At 42.9% G+C, this 17689-nt stretch overlaps 1 long non-coding RNA gene across 1 annotated transcript in view; it reads left to right on the forward strand.

Moving 5' to 3' along the window:
- The window catches only part of LOC310826606, a 230649-nt gene that overhangs the window by 136765 nt on the left and 76195 nt on the right, over positions 1-17689 (forward strand). The gene's annotated exons all lie outside the window — the stretch shown is intronic.

The raw sequence follows: 17689 nt of genomic DNA on the forward strand, positions 1-17689 counted from the left end.
CAAAACAAAAAAATTCCTTCCAGTAGCACCTTAAAGACCAACTAAGTCAGTTATTGGTATGAGCTTTCGTGTGCATGCACAAAGAAGTGTGCATGCACACGAAAGCTCATACCAAGAACTGACTTAGTTGGTCTTTAAGGTGCTACTGGAAGGAATTTTTTTTGTTTTGAATTCAGCTTCAGTTAGACGCTAGGACTCAAAAATATCCCTTATGAAATAGTCAAGTTTCAAAGGGGTTCGGCTTCCGCCACCCGCAAGCATCTGATATGCACTTCCTTCATGCCTTGTTTCTTTTCTCTGGTTTCCAAGAGCTACTTAAACGTGCATTTAAAAAAATTATTTATTATTGTTTTGTAATTTATTGTATTTATATGCCGCCATTCCTCTGGAGATCTCGGGGCAGTTCACGGCATAAAAAGGCAAGATAAAAGCACAAAATTCATAATAAAAAGAGCAGAACAATAACTCCTACCAACACATTAAAATGGTACAGTATGCTAACCAGCCAAAGGGTTGGCTTATTTTTATTTTTAAAAAAATTATTGGTTTTCACAAAATTATAAACAAACAAACACATAAAACAAACAAACATAAATCATAACCTTATTAAAAAATACACTTATTAACATTGTTATGTGACTTCCCCTCGCTTCCCCTTTATTGAATTTCATTGCATGTCCTTTTAACGGTTTTCCAAATCACAGTTCTTATAAACTTAACTTAGTCCATTAACATCCTTAGATCTTTTCATTTTGAAATTAAACATATTAATTCATCACTTAACTTAAATAAAATCCTAAGCCAATTAAGTATCTGCAAGCTGTTTCCAGTTAATTTAACATATTTAACTAAAGAATCATTAAATTTAATCCAATCTTCCTATTATAATTATTATTATTATTATTTGTTGTTGTTGTTGTTGTTTTGTTGTTGTTATTTATTGATTTTATATACCGCCCTATACCCGGGGGTCTCAGGGCGGTTTACAGAATAAAATCAATATATAAAATCATAAAATACATAATAAAAATAAAAACAACAATCCAATTCCCCCCCCACAAAAACCCACATTTTAAAAGGGCATAGGATGTAAATCAGATCAATTGAAGTATTCTTATTATTAAAGCCCTTTCTTGTTTTGGGGGTGATTGATTGTATAGGGAAGCTTTTTTAAGATTTGATGTTTTACTATGTTTTTATATAGGATGGAAGATGCCCAGAGTGGCTGGGGCAACCCAGTCAGATCGGTGGGGTACGAATAATAAATTATTATTATATTATTCCCATGCCTTCCAACAGTTCTCTGATGAAACGAGGGACGTCCTAAGGAAAAGCAGGAAATTCTGGGATAAAAGCAGAAACCACGGCAACATCTGTAAATCCAGGACTGACCCTGGAAAACAGGAACACTTGGAGAGTCTGGTATATTGTTATGAATTTGGGGCAGTGGTTGGAGCAGACTCCCCATAATTCCTGGATTTAGTAAAAGTCAGACTTCATGAAGGTTTGATCAAACTTTGTCAAATACGGAAACCCACATGGGTTTAGCCATGATTTATGTTAAAGGTAAAGGGACCCCTGACCATTAGGTCCAGTTGTGACCGACTCTGGGGTTGCAGCGCTCATCTCACTTTATTGGCCGAGGGAGCCGGCGTACAGAATTCCGGGTCATGTGGCCAGCATGACTAAGCCGCTTCTGGCGAACCAGAGCAGTGCACAGAAATGCCGTTTACCTTCCTGCTGGAGTGGTAACTATTTATCTACTTGCACTTTGACGTGCTTTCGAACTGCTAGGTTGGCAGGAGCAGGGACCGAGCAACGGGAGCTCACCCCGTCACGGGGATTCGAACAGCCAACCTTCTGATCGGCAAGCCCTAGGCTCTGTGGTTTAACCCACAGCACCACCCGCGTCCCTCATGATTTATGTTAGGGGCATGCTTAATGTTGGGGGGGGGCGCAGAACCGAATTATCTGTGACAAGATTGGTCAGTTAGTTAAGTATTTTTATTTATTTACTTGAATTGGGGGGGCAGCTGCTCATAGAATGTGAATGCTCTACAATCACTCCATCTAGGGACAGGTTGTATGTCGGTGTAAATAAAACCATATATCATAAAGGCACCACTGTCTCTGCTGTGCCTCATTGCCCCCAAAGGGAAGACAGATCCTGGTAAGTACACCTGCAACCCCTGAAATCTCGCACTGCTTCTGGGGATTGGGGTGGCGTGTAAGAATATGAAAGCTGCAAGCATTGGAAGATTTGGGGGGGGAAGAGCAGGAACTTCTCATCGCTGGCTTAAAAGGCTTTCTGAAAGGAGAAATTGCAGGCTGATCTCCATATCAATTATTGGGTAATGAAACCTAAGGCACAACGGGTTCTGCTTAAATTTTGGACAGCACTGGGCAGTCACAGCCTTGCAGTTAATTTCTTGGCAAAGCAGCTCTTGCTTGGTCGGTCTACTCCCTTTTATTGTTAAGGCTGCAATTCTAAGCGTGGTTGAATATAAAACAGATTGCTCCTACTTGGATATGGCATTGTTAGGACAGGGGGAAGTTGTTCAAAAGTGAAATGGCTGTGTAAATAAAGATGCTTTCAGCTCCAGCTGCTTTCAGGCAGCCCGATCCTCTGTAGAGTCGGTGACTTAGAATGTTTCATTATTACAACACAATATTACATCTTTGCAAACAAGGCCACAAAGGTTGCTAGTCTGCAGAAAGTGATACAGTGGTACCTCGGGTTATGTACTTAATTCGTTCCGGAGGTCTGTTCTCAACCTGAAACTGTTCTTAACCTGAAGCACCACTTTAGCTAATGGGGCCTCCTGCTGCTGCCGCACCGCCGGAGCCCGATTTCTGTTCTCATCCTGAAGCAAAGTTCTTAACCTAAAGCACTATTTCTGGGTTAGTGGAGTCTGTAACCTGAAGTGTATGTAACCCGAGGTACCACTGTACATTTCTGCAGCATGTGGTTGAAAGGGCTTCCCTCCTTTGGAAGCCAACTTGGTTTCCATGCTTGGCACCAAGGAAACTCCACCTCTCCTCTGCCACCCTGCTCACTCACCACTCTGGAATTCCTTGCTAGCTTTCGCCACAAGCTTTCAGGCTGACCTGAATACATGCCTGACCTGAATATGGCCAGGTGGTATCAATTGTAGCAAATAGATTCAGCATGCTTTGCTGTAATATATTTTGCTGCCAGAGTTGGCATAAAGTCAGTTTAATTAAATTTAAAAGACAGGCACACGCATTTGCCCATTGTTAACAGAATATCCTTAGTCACATCCTGTTTCCCTCAAGAGCTAGCTGTGGAACATGTTCTTATCATTTAATTCAACAAATAGGGGAGGGCTGTTTTGCTTTTTTAAAAGCATGGGGAAGAGAATAATACAAGGAAATGCTTTTCTACTCTGAAGCTACTCTTTGAGATTTTGGAATTTGGGTCTGGAAAAGGAAGCTAGGTCATCAACTATCTCAGAAAAGTTCAGGCCTGAGCAAAATTTAACTAGCATTCATAACAAGGATTTCTTTAAAAACACTTCGGAAATCAGGAAATGCACAACCATATATGACAGCTGTATCTATTTTGATATAATATCTTAAGGATGTCCCTGTTTCACAGCTGTGTTGGAATTTACTACGTGTGTGCAAGTAAGTGTACACTGTAATTAGCTATGTTGCAAATTCATATTCTATTTTGTGTTTACACGTAATTATTACTTGCACACACTGTTCCATATTAATCCATCTCCCAACATTCATTTGCATATAAAATGCTATTGGTTTCCCTTTGAGTCCATTACGCTTATATCTTTCATGAGCTGGAATGTATTAATTGGGTTTCTACTGATGTATTTGAAACAAATCTTTCCGAACAGATAGTAGCCTCTCAGGTGCTGTTTGGCTATCACACTCACAAGCCACCAGGGCAAATTGAGAGCCTCTTTTCCAAGAGAGGGTAGTGTGATAACACTGAAACCAGTCAGAGAGGCTTATAATTTGCATTTTCCCTTTTTCCCTTTCTCCTTCCCTAAATCCCACACTGAATGGAGTGACATGAGTTTGGACTTGGAAACCTCCACTGTGTTCTGTAGAGAAAGCAAGGCGGCTTTGCCTACATTGCAAGCTAGAAATCTAAAAATTGTTTGTTTCAACAGAACTTATAAATTAATTTTTTTGTCCTGTCTCTGATCACCACCCTTGAAAATAGGGGGGGCAGATGGGGAACAGTTATGTTCCTTTGATTTGTTCTGCTGCAGTCAAGAGAGTTCTTTTGTTATAGAGAAAAGCAGGACAGATAGACTGACACGCAGAGATATTTTGACTCTGTTTGGAAAAGAACAGAAGCAAGTTTTCCTAATAGTGAGATGGTGAGGAGAGTGAACACATTGCTCTTGGTTCTTACCTGTATTTTTTGCAGGGTTTGCTCATCTCTTTTCTGTCCCTGAATAACCGTTGTACGTACTGAATTCCTGCTCCGGTGATAACATTCAGGTTCGCTTTGAAACATTGATTGGGACTGATTTGCTGGCTTTAAGTGTTTGCAACGTTTTGAGAAAAAGAAGAGTTGTGGTCTGAGGAGCTGAGTTATCAGTCCGTTCTGCCATTTCCTGAGACATTTACAAATACCACATGGCTGCTATTGTTAGAACTGCTCCTGTTCTTGGGAATAGATTGAGCAAAACCTCTGTCAAAAGGTTTGCAACATACAGCAGTGACTCGTTGGGGGGCAAAAAATTCCACTGAATTTTCATTAACAAAAATGTACTAGGAAGACTCCATTATATTTGAAGAGATCAAGCCTGGCATTAGGACTTGCATGTTCAGGCAGCTGCTGCAGTGCCAATGTCTGCAAACTGAGTCACCCCTGCCCTGCAATTGTGGGCCACTTGCTGTTTTTAAACTTCCTCTTAGTAATGCCATATCCAGACATTTGTAGAAAACATAGGCTGGTGAATGGCTCACAATCACCCACTGACCACTGCTGATCATTATACCCAGACCCTCCAAGTGTCCCTATTTTCCAGGGATAGTCCCAGATTTACAGTAGCTGTCCCGATATCTGATTTGATCCTGGAATGTCCTGTTTTTCCTTAAAAGTAAAGGTAAAGGGACCCCTGACCATTAGGTCCAGTCGCGGACGACTCTGGGATTGTGGCGCTCATCTCACTTTACTGGCTGAGGGAGCTAGCATTTGTCCACAGACAGCTTCCAGGTCATGTGGCCAGCATGACAAAGCCACTTCTGGTGAACCAGAGCAGCGCACGGAAATGCCATTTACCTTTCCACCAGAGCGGTAACTATTTATCTACTTGCACTGTGTGCTTTCAAACTGCAGGTTGGCAGGAGCAGGGACCGAGCAACGGGAGCTCACCCCGTTGCGGGGATTTGAACCACCGACCTTCTGATCGGCAAGCCCTAGGCTCTGTGGTTTAACCCACAGCGCCAGCCGCATCCCTGTTTTTCCTTAGGACATCCCTATTTTCATCAGAGAAATTTTAGAGGGCAACGAGTTATGTGACTCACCCACCCCCAAGCCAAGGAGATAAGTAACTATACAACCTGTAGAAGACATCTGAAGACAGCCCTTTATAGTTAATGTTAAATGTTTTATTGTGTTTTTATATCTGTTATGTCCAGAGTGGTTAGAGCAACCCAGTCAGATGGGTAGGGTATAAATAGTAAAATTATTATTATTATTATTATGGAATAGGGCATCCCTATTGAAGTGTAGGTGGGTTCCCACGAGGCAAGACACAGTGATAACGGCAAGAATATTTATTGAACAGAACTGAACAACAGGAGCAAAGCTTATACAGCGGTACTTCGGGTTACAGACGCTTCAGATTACAGACTCCGCTAATCCAGAAATAGTACCTCGGGTTAAGAACTTTGCTTCAGGATAAGAACAGAAATCGCCTGGCGGTGGCAGCAAGAGGCCCCATTAGCTAAAGTGGTACCTCAGGTTAAGAACAGTTTCAGGTTAAGAACAGACCTCCAGAACAAATTAAGTTCTTAACCCGAGGTACAACTGTATACATTTCTAAAGACCTGGGCCACGCCCACTCCCAACATGATTGGCTGTCCAAACTTCCAAGCTGCGAATCATAAGTCAGAGTTTAAGGACCAATGGCAGAATCCCAAATCCTGAAATGTTCTGTGATTGGATATCATGTATCAAATCAGAACACGGGGGCTCAGAATCCTTCATTCAGACTCAAGCTCAGGCAAACACAGACCACTGAACACATAACACCTATTTTCATTGGAAACGGTGGTGGGTATGTTGTTGTTGTTGTTTAGTCGTTTAGTCATGTCTGACTCTTCGTGACCCCATGGACCAGAGCACGCCAGGCACTCCTGTCTTCCACTACCTGCCACAGTTTGTTCATGCTGGTAGCTTCGAGAACACTGTCCAACCATCTCATCCTCTGTCGTCCCCTCCTCCTTGTGCTCTTGTGATCTTTCCCAACATCAGGGTCTTTTCCAGGGAGTCTTCTCTTCTCATGAGGTGGCCAAAGTATTGGAGCCTCAGCTTCAGGATCTGTCCTTCCAGTGAGCACTCAGGGCTGATCTCCTTCAGAATGGATAGGTTTGTTCTTCTTGCAGTCCATGGGACTCTCAAGAGTCTCCTCCAGCACCATAATTCAAAAGCATCAATTCTTTGGCGATCAGGTATGTTGTACCACCCACGATAAACTTATCCAGGTGTGGGTGCTCATGTTGGGATACCACAACATGCCAGTTTTGCCAGGGATTCCCCCAGCCCTCCCAAAATGAAACCCTGTAGCTGAGATCCGTGAACATACGAGCAAAATTCAAATACATTTCTCCAGACTCAGCTTACATTTAATGGCTTATTTCTTTTGTGCTTCAAGCAGACTGTTCGGTTCTCATTCTGGCTCTGCAAGCTCACTAAAATATTTACTGACCTTTAATATTAGATTTTCAGAGGTTATACAAGAGGCTTAATGAAATATGAACTGCCTCCAGTAACAGAAGCTAGGAGTTGACTGGGAGTGAATGACAAGGTCATGAGCAAATCGTTACTGAGTCTTAACCGGATAAATTGAAATTAGATCCAGGGGTGTCACTTTCCACAAAAACCTGAACTACATTTGACAGTAAACAGTGTAAAAAGTAAAAGAATAATACATGAAATATTCATTTAGTACACTGTACTTTGATGAAACACAACGTGCTTGGATTTATGGTGCCCTTTATGTAAGAAGGCTGCCACTTTAGACGTAATATCAACTTATGTAGGCTCTGGCAGGGGTGTGTTGTGGGGGTCTACCATTCAGATTTCTGACACCCTGCCGTTTATATGGGCTAATATATTAGGACTGACTGACAGGCGTGTAACTGGGGAGAGCGGTACAGAGGTAATCCACACACCTTGTACAAAACGTATGCTTCAGTTTCCCCCTTGCTTAGCCAAAATGTGTCTGAGTTGAGATTTAAATCTCCTGATGTTTTATCTTTATTTTTCTTTTTCTAAAGAAGAGTGGAATTCACTCTACCCAAAAGCATAGGCATTCATTAGAAGCCAGCAAGCCGCAATAAGGGACATTCCAATCAGTCTCTGAAACTGAATATGAAATTCTACTCTGAAGCAAGTCCTATTCAGTTCAATAGTCCCTGGCAAGGGAGCATAGAGTTACAGACTCAGCTCCCTGCAGACTACCTAGTGGTCCTCCTTGCTCCCCAAATGTCCCTTGCCTTGTGGTGGGACTCAGTCACCATAAGTTCACAGACCAACCCCTTGTTTGTAATAGTAGTAGTTGATATTGATGATGATTTATTTATTTATACCCTGCTCATCTGGCTGGGTTTCCCCAGCCACTCTGGGCGGCTCCCAACAGAATATTAGAAACATAATAAAACATCAAACATTAAAAACTTTCCTAAACAGGGCTGCCTTCAGATGTCTTCTAAAAGCCATATAGTTATTTATCTCCTCGACATCTGATGGGAGGGCATTCCACGGGGCAGGCGCCACAACCGAGAAGGCCCTGTGCCAGGTTCCCTGTAACTTCATGTTTCATGGTGAGGGAACAGCCAGGAGGCCCACAGAGCTGGACCTCAGTGTCCAGGTTGAACAATGGGGGTGGAGACGCTCCTTCAGGTATACTGGGCTAAGGCCGTTAAGGCTTTAAAGGTCAGCACCAACAGTTTGAATTGTGCTCGGAAACATACTGGGAGCCAATGTAGGTCTTTCAGGACCAGTGTTATATGGTCTTGGCAGCCACTCCCAGTCACCAGTCTAGCTGCCGCATTCTGGATTAGTTGTAGTTTCCGGGTCACCTTCAAAGGTAGCCCCACGTAAAGCGCATTGCAGTAGTCCAAGTGGGAGATAACCAGAGCATGCACCATTTTGTCGCCCACGGGCAGGTAGAGTCTCAGCCTGCATACCAGATGGAGCTGGTAGACAGCTGCCCTGGATACAGAATTGACCTGCGCCTCCATGGACAGCTGCGAGTCCAAAATGACTCCCAGGCTGTGCACCTGGTCCTTCAGGGGCACAGTTACCCCATTCAGGACCAGGGAGTCCTCCACACCTGCCCGCCCCATCCCCCCCAAAACAGTACTTCTATCTTGTCAGGATTCAACCTCAATCTGTTAGCCGCCATCCATCCTCCAACCGCCTCCAGGCACTCACACAGGACCTTCACTGCCTTCATTGATTCTGATTTAAAGAGAGGTAGAGCTGGGTATCATTCGTATACTGATGAACCCCCTGCCACAACCCTCTGATAATCTCTCCATCTGATGATCATATCTCCCCCTGATGATCTTGCCATCTCTCCAGTTAAGCCATAGTGTTATTCTTTAAAGGTGCCCGATAACCCGCTCATTTTTTCCAATTATATTTTATTAAGTTTCAAGATTTTTAACATATACAATCATAACACAATTTCATCTTTTCTCTTATTTTTGTTGACTTCCCACCCCTTTTCCCATGGAGCTGTTGTTTCTCTCCGTCTGCTGCACCCTATCTTTTGTCTATTAAATCATAACCACAATATTATAAACTAATTACTTCTATTGCTCAAAGCTCAAATCATGCTCACGAGTTCATCATACCATAACAATTCTTTAAATAGTCCAAAAAAGGCACCCATTCTTCCATAAAACACTCATCATCAGATTCTCTTAATTTTGCTGTTAATTTTGTCGTTCTGCATAGTCCTTTATCTTACTTATCCATTCTTAGGGTTGCCATATTTTAAAAAGCGAAAGTCTGGACACAAAAAGTCTGTTGTTACATTCATAAATAACTTTTAACATTTTTGCGGGGATTTCTATAATCCCTAAGAGAAATGCTTCGGCTTTTTTATATATATATGCTCATTTTAAACATCTTTTTTATCTCGTCATGTTTCATTTCCCAAAATACCCTCACTTTCTTGCAAGTCCACCACATATGAAAACAGATCCCTCTACCTGTTTGCACTTCCAGCAATTGTTAGGAACCTTCTTATACATTTTAGATAATTTGCTAGGTGTTAACAAATTATTAGGCTCCCGTTGCTCGGTCCCAGCTCCTGCCAACCTAGCAGTTTGAAAGCACGCCCAAAAGTGCAAGTAGATAAATAGATACCGCTTCGGCAGGAAGGTAAATAGCATTTCCGTGTGCTACTCTGGTTTCACCAGAAGCAGCTTAGTCATGCTGGCCACATGACCTGGAAAAACTGTCTGTGGACAAACACTGTCTCCCTCGGCCTGTAAAATGAGATGAGCGCTGCAACCCCAAAGTCATTTGCGACTGGACTTAACTGTCAAGGGTCCCTTACCTTTACCTTTTTTACCATATTTCTAGAAGTAGAATTCAGGACACAAAACTTGACCTTTTTGGGGGAAACTCAAAGTTGTTGACCTTTTCTTAGAAAACAATATAGTGGTACCTCTGGGTACGTACTTAATTCGTTCCAGAGGTCCGTTCTTAACCTGAAACTGTTCTCAACCTGAAGCACCACTTTAGCTAATGGGGCCTCCTGCTGCTGCCGCGCCGCCGGAGCACAATTTCTGTTCTCATCCTGAAGCAAAGTTCTTAACCCGAGGTACTATTTCTGGGTTAGTGGAGTCTGTAACCTGAAGCGTCTGTAACCTGAAGCATATGTAACCCGAGGTACCACTGTACTCAAAATCCCGGATATTTTGGCGATTTTGATAACTCACTTCTCTGCCTGCCTGCTGACTAAGCCCCACTGAGTTAAATGGACCTTGCTCCCCCAAAAGTGTGTATAGGATTGCAGCTTTGAAAAGGATGGGGATTTTTGTATGCCTGCACATGGAACATTGTTTTGAAGTGCGGTGGAGGTGGCAGCGTAATACCCTGGCAGCACAGGGTTCTAATCTGCTGCTGCTTCTGAGTAGGGGCAAAGAAGTTCAAACCATTCTGCTCCTGCCTCGGCCTCATCGACCTGAACAACATTTTACTCTGTCTCCATCAGAAGTGGAGGTGGGGAGACACATACTGCGGATGGAGAGTCTGTAAACAAGCGTTGCCCTGCGGACAAATGTCTGCTAATGCTCAATGTTGTTCTCCCAAGATGAGTAATCAATGCAGGTAGTTTTTAAAATAAAAGCTGTCACTCAACCACACGGTGCAGCTCATGTCTACGCTTAATGCACTGTTGTTTTTAAGAGAAGGAGCTCGTTTCTCACCCCCCCCTTAATGTTCCAATGGTTCAACTGATGCAGTGACATGTCATTTTGAGTCGTAACCTATAGCCTTTTGACGTTCCATTAAACAATTCAATAAACACACAAGATGTAACCGGCTGTACTTTTGAATAAATAAGGTATACTATTCATTGTATCAAATTGTAGGTTTCTTTTTTTATTATTATTCAAAATTATAACAAGACATATTATCCAAAAACATATCATCCTTGTTTTTTCTCCCATTTTTCCTCCCTCCCCCCTCCCACACAAAACCCACCCACCCCCACCCCACCCCCCGACTTCCCTCAGTTCCAGTCTTTGCTTTCTCTAAGAATGCTGTTTTCTGCATGTTACAAAGTTGTATAGATCCTCAAACTATTTAGCTGATTATTATCAATAAAAGGTTTGTGAATGTTTATTCAAAACCTGCCAAAGAGTCCAGTTCGCTTTGTTGCGTCTTCACATACTTTGTAAAGGGTTCCCATTCATCCTTAAAGTCACAGTTATCCTTGTCCCATAACTTTTTGCCAGTTTTGCCAGTTCTGCATAGTCCATCAATTTTTCTTGCCATGATTCTTTAGTTGGGGTTTCTTCAGTCTTCCATCCCTGTGCTTACCAGAACTCTCGTGGCCGTTGTCACATACATGAACATGTTTTTCAACTTTTTTGGCAGGTCTTTCCCTACAATCCCCAACAAAAATGCCTCGGGTTTTTAAACAAATGTTAAATGGAACATTTTCTTCAATTCATTGTATATCATTTCCCTTTTTTTTTTAATTACCTTACAATCCCACCACATATGATAAAATGTCCCCTTCTTTGTATCAAATTGTAGGTTTCAACAAAAGTCTCATAAAGTTCAACGAGAAAAGCAGAAGACCCAGTAGATCAGTTCATTCTCTAGTCAGTTCATGCATAAGGTCCATACATAAGTCTCATAAAGTTCAACGAGAAAAGCAGAAGACCCAGTAGATCAGTTCATTCTCTAGTCAGTTCATGCATAAGGTCCATACATAAGTCTCATAAAGTTCAACGAGAAAAGCAGAAGACCCAGTAGATCAGTTCATTCTCTAGTCAATTCATGCATAAGGTCCATACATGTATAAGTATCTCTTCCACCTGTCTGTTCAAAGAGTCCAGTAATCCACGTGAAGGGTTGCTACAGTTCTCTTCTGCAACAATAGGCAGGGAAATGGCTGTCAGGGAACTGCCATCAGGGCCAGAGGGAGAGAGCGGGCTCCCGGGATGGGGAGAGGCAGCCCATCTTCTGGGGAAGGGAATCAGCGTAGCACCAGTGGAGAAGGGGGGCAGATGGGGGAATCAGCGAGGCGGTCCCATGACTCCTCGCCGGGGACCAGCAGGGCAGAGTAAGGGTCTTTTGCTGCCCACACCCTCCTTGCGCAGAAGGCTTCCGCGCAGGGAGAGTAGGCGGAGACTAGGCGTCAAAGAGCTTCTTTGCTGGAAGAAGTTCAAGAAACGCCCACTGACGGATTCTGCCAGCAACTGAGACAGCCACGGGCGAGTGGCTGTCCGGACAGAAAAGGTTCACTCAGGCAACCCAGCCAGGTGTGGTGCCGGTTTACACATGAGCAACCCCTAGAACCATTACAACAGCCAAAGATAGGAAAGGAGGTTTTGCTAGCATCAAAAGGAATGACCATATCTTCCTTCCCACATCTATCTCTTTACACACCCCTCGTCATTATGAGCCTCAAGCACACGCATCAAAAGTTCAAGTGCCGTATTATAGAGCGGCACAACTTCAGTAGATTGTCAAATTAAACCAACACGTTCTCAACCCAGGAGAGGAAGGGGGAGCAGGCTCTCTTGCCGTTGCTAGAAAATGAAAGAAGGCTTTTGAAATGCATTTTGTAAAAATGCAGAGGAGTGGGTTTCAGGGGCTCCTCATTTACAATGGTCTTCAAATGCTCATCTCATGGGCTTTCGAAGTACCATCAATAATCCAATGACAACATGATTAGCAATGATGGGCAAGCTTCTGCAAGAGACAGAATGACAAATATCCACCCAACGAGCGAAGCAGTGTTAAAAACTTGGATATATAATCCAGTGCTTGTTTCCTTAAAAAAAAAAAATGTTTAGGGGTCCTCTCATTTTGACTCAAGAAAATCACCATTTTATAGTTCAAATTGGGAAAAATAAATACAGTAAATGGACAAAAGTACAAAGAACAAGCATTACCTCATATTACACAGCTGACAGCTCCCTGTAACTTCCACATTGGCATGAAGTTGTGTGCACTAACACCTTCCCGACTTTCATCAGTAACACACCACACATCCACATTCCACACTGCTTCACACATTAAACGCTCGCTTCTGTCTGAGACTCAGGAAACACCGGGAAAGGAAAGGAATCTGCCATCGGAGGTGGTAACAATGAAACTGACCAATCACCATGCTATTCAACGGAACTGATGATTCACCGTGCTAGAGAAGAAACTATTTTTTTTAAAAAAAAAAATAGTTTCTTCTCCTGTTATATTCACAAAATGTTTAGGGGTAAGCGTCCCCCTGCGTCCCCCCCCCCAGAAAAAAGCATTAATCTAATCTAATCACCAAATGGCACCTTAAACCTAGGTTACGGTTACCACAATGGAATGTCTAGGTGCCTTTTCTTTTCTTTTTTGTGATGAAGTGTGTTGTTGTTGTTCATTCCATTTCTAGACCACTTTATATTTTAAAGAACAAACCTCAAAGCGGCTGACAACACATGAAAACATCAAATAAAACAATCCAGAACGAAACAAGTTCAAGCTTCAAGGAAAATATTACAGATCCTTCCCTAAGGGACATTTTGCTTCCCCCAGTCACCAGCTGGACATCCAGAGATCTCATTGGGATGGCTAATTTCTAACAGCAATGACAAACCTAGACAGCATCTTAAAAAGCAGAGACATCACCTTGCCGACAAACGTCCGTATAGTTAAAACTATGGTTTTCCCAGTAGTGATGTATGGAAGTGAGAGCGGGACCATAAAGAAGGCTGATCACCGAAGAATTGATGCTTTTGAATTCTGGTGCTGGAGGAGACGCTTGAGAGTCCCATGGACTGCAAGAAGATCAAATCTCTCCATTCTGAAGGAAATCAGCCCTGAGTGCCCACTGGAAGGACAGATCCTGAAGCTGAAGCTCCATTACTTTGGCCACCTCACGAGAAGAGAAGACTCCCTGGAAAAGATCCTGATGTTGGGAAAGATGGAGGGCACAAGGAGAAGGGGACGACAGAGGACGAGATGGTTGGACAATGTTCTCGAAGCTACCAACATGAGTTTGACCAAACTGCGGGAGGCAGTGGAAGACAGGAGTGCCTGGCGTGCTCTGGTCCATGGGGTCACGAAGAGTCGGACTAAACAACAACAACAATTTCTAACACTGGAGTAAAGGGCATGTTTGGCTGTCCTCATAGTTCACAAGGGGCATCAATGAGGCCCAATAAGCCTCCAGAAGGGCCCGCATGAGTGGAGGGCATGCGCTTGAACATGAACATTAGAAATCTTCTGCAATGATGAGCTGCAGTTCGGTGGCACCTATGTTCCTCAGCAGGTTGATTGATATGGAAAGGATTCTGTGAAGTTGGCACAGCTGACAAGGGTATTTCATGTTGCGCCATCATGTTGTTTCACTGCACTCATTTCACACAACGAGAGAAGTTCCAGGAGGCACTTCAACAGTTTGCTTTGAAGGAAAGCACATCACAAGAACTGTACTTATATCAGTTGTGCTACGTAGAAGGACATTGGAATTCCGGGCAGACAACGGAAAACAAGGGCAATGTGTTTCCATTATTATTTGCAGGACTCTGTTACATTTGCTAACATTGTTGTTACAAGAGCATGGGAGTTTGTACACCCCATTTCAATCATTTTTCTGTTGACAAACCTGCCTGGTTTGCATGTCACGCTAAGTCAAACCATGGCTTAGCAGAAGCATGTGGGCACCCAGAGAGGAGGCTGCGGCTGTGTCTCTCCTCCCTGATTCAAGCACATATGGGAATGTAGGTTTGCACAGTTAAATTTAGCAGGGCCAGTATAACAAATTTTAAAGCAATACACATTAACTGCAAAAGAGCCTTCTTCCCAGTGGCATAGCATGAGTTGCCAGCACCCAGGGTCATGGGGGGGGGGGGGAGGAAGGGGAAAAAAGAGACTGCGCATGCGCATTCAACTGCCTAATGATGTCCACAGCATGTAGGAGACTGCAGCTACAGAGATAAGAAAAGAAGAGTTGTTCCGTTGTCTGGATGGGTCACTTCCTGGTTCACATGGAGAACAAGTTTTCAGCTGAGTCCAGCAAAGGAAGTGTGCAGCTGTATTAAGGCAGTGTCAGGTTTTCGAATTTTGTGCCTCTAACAATTTGGTGCCGGGGCAACTGCTCCTATGCCCCCCACACTAAGCCACTGTCCCCTCCCCAGAGGCATAGCAAGGTCAGGTGGTACCCAGTGCGAATTTTTTTTTAATATAATTTTTTATTAGTTTTTTTAACATATCATTTTCAACAGTAATTACTGTAAATACTTTTAAATCTTATTCAAATTTTTTACTTACATCAATCCTGACTGAAAATTTTCCAATCTAATCTCTCAGTATGCATTTCTTATCTTCCCTATTACATTTCAAACTCATAACCAATATCTCTATCTTTTTCTACTTTGTAACACTTTGTATATTTCTCCTCACAAAACTTCTTGTAGTCCTCCTAGCGTAATTTGTTGATTACAGTTGCTCTTCAAATAATTCATATATTTGTTCCAATCTTCTGTAAATCTCTGGTCCCCAGGTTTCGAATCCTTTCTGTCATTTTGTCCAATTCTGCATAGTCCATTAATTTCGTCTGCCATTCTTCTTTTGTCGGAATTGCTTCTTGTTTCCATTTCTGGGCTAACAATACTCTTGCCGCAGTTGTTGCATATAAAAACAATTTAGCATCTTGCCTATTAATGTCCTGACCTATAATACCAAGTAAAAATGCTTCTGGTTTTAAAAAAAAATGTATATTTCAACATCTTTTTCATCTCATTATATATCATTTCCCAGAAGTTCTTTACTTTTTTACATTCCCACCACATATGATAAAATGTTCCTTCTTTTTCTTTACATTTTTTTGTCACCCCCTCCCCCATATAGCAATTTGTGGGAATGTTGCCCAGAGAGTTGTTGAGCTTTTTTTTAAGGAGGGTACCCCAAAGTTGTTGACCGATTTTTAGGGAGGGTTGTCCGCGAAACAGATACACCCGCAGATCACGCAAATCCAACCAACGATCACATAAAACCGTGTCAGCCAGGGACGCGAGTGTCACCCGTCACCTATCAGGGGGTGCCAGGCTGATCGCCGGTCAGATTTGCGCAATCAGCATGTGGTTTTTCACGGCAACAATCACGCCAATCGTGAATATACGCCCGCCCGGGATGCAAGTGCTGCCATGCCGATCCGCCCGGGGGGATTTTGTCACACACACCCCAGGCATGACACCCAGGGCAGACCGCACCCCCCTTGCAACACCCCTGCCCCTCCCACCATATAGTCATTAAGTTCGGAGTCTAAAGTTCCTGACTTTGACTGCTGGAGGCCAGTGTGCTATAAATCCTAAAAGAAAGGCCCTGGTTTTCTGTCATCGTTTCCCCCACTCCCACACACACTCCTAATGCATCAACAAAGTCCTTTTGATTTACGTATTGCTAATCAATTTCATATCCATTGTGATAGGGGCTTGTGCAAGAAAGCCTGCCAGCAGGCGAGCAATTTCACGAAAGTGTGCAACACTCATATCACTTTCCTTAGATGCTTCTCTGAATGAGGCTGAAAATCATGCAAAAGCGAGATCAGGTTAGTTTCTAAATCTTCAGTAATTCAATTTCAAGTTCACTCGAAAGATCTTGACAATTGCTTCAGGGTCTTTCTATCTTATTACGAGAAGTGTCCTTAGAATACAGGCAGAGGACCACCAGAGAATCCGTGCTTCCTGGGAAATAGATGAGAGGGCAACCAGACTATCTCAGAAGTCAGAAGCATTCTAAATGGAAAAGGCTCAGAGGATTAATCTTTTCTAGTGAGACACTGAAGTACTGGAGAAATATTTCTGGCGTGTATGATCATTAAAATGAGATTTCACAAGTAGCCGGAGGAAATGAGTATGTCATTCACCATCATCTTTGAGAAACTTCTCCAAAGTGCAGTGGAAAAGTGAGATATGTTTGAAATACAAATAAAAATCCCCTACTGTTCTTTCGCTCCTTATGAAGCAGACCTGCTGCCAGCTTTATGAATTGCTTGGGAGAAGTTAGATATATATTTTTACTAGTCATGATATTATTAATATTATTATTATTATTATTATTATTATTATTATTATTATTAATATTATTTTATACCCCATTCATCTGGCTGGGTTTCCCCAGCCACTCTGGGAGGCTCCCAACAGAATATTAAAAACACAATATCATTCTTATATTGCAAGCATGGGGAACCTATAGCCTTCTAGACACTGCTGAACTACAACTCCCATATTCCCTGGCATTCGTCATGCTTGCTGGTGCTGATGGGAGCTGTAGTTCAGCAACACCACATCTGTTACACTGCGTACATTGGCTTGTAGCTCCAAATGTCATGACCAGGGTAGGAGCTGCGAATCAGCAACATCTGGGAGGCCAAAGGCTACTCGCTCTTGCTTCAGTTTAAAGGAATGACTCTTATCCCAAAATGTGAAACTAGAATATAACAAACATTTCTTATTAAAGGCCCAATTGTGATATACTTGGGGTCCCGAACAAGGTCCTGGCTCCTAGACATCAATGAGTAGCAGTGGCGTTATGTGGGTTTACAGCGCCTGGGGCAAGTCAAGTATTGCGCCTCCTAACCCATGGACGCAGGTGGCGCTGTGGGTTAAACCACAGAACCTAGGACTTGCCAATCAGAAGGTTTGTGGTTCGAATCCCTGCGACGGGGTGAGCTCCTGTTGCTCAGTCCCAGCTCCTGCCAACCTAGCAGTTCGAAAGCACGTC

Source organism: Podarcis gaigeae (assembly GCF_964106915.1).
Source record: "Podarcis gaigeae genome assembly, chromosome: 10".
In the NCBI taxonomy this organism is placed as follows: domain Eukaryota; kingdom Metazoa; phylum Chordata; class Lepidosauria; order Squamata; family Lacertidae; genus Podarcis; species Podarcis gaigeae.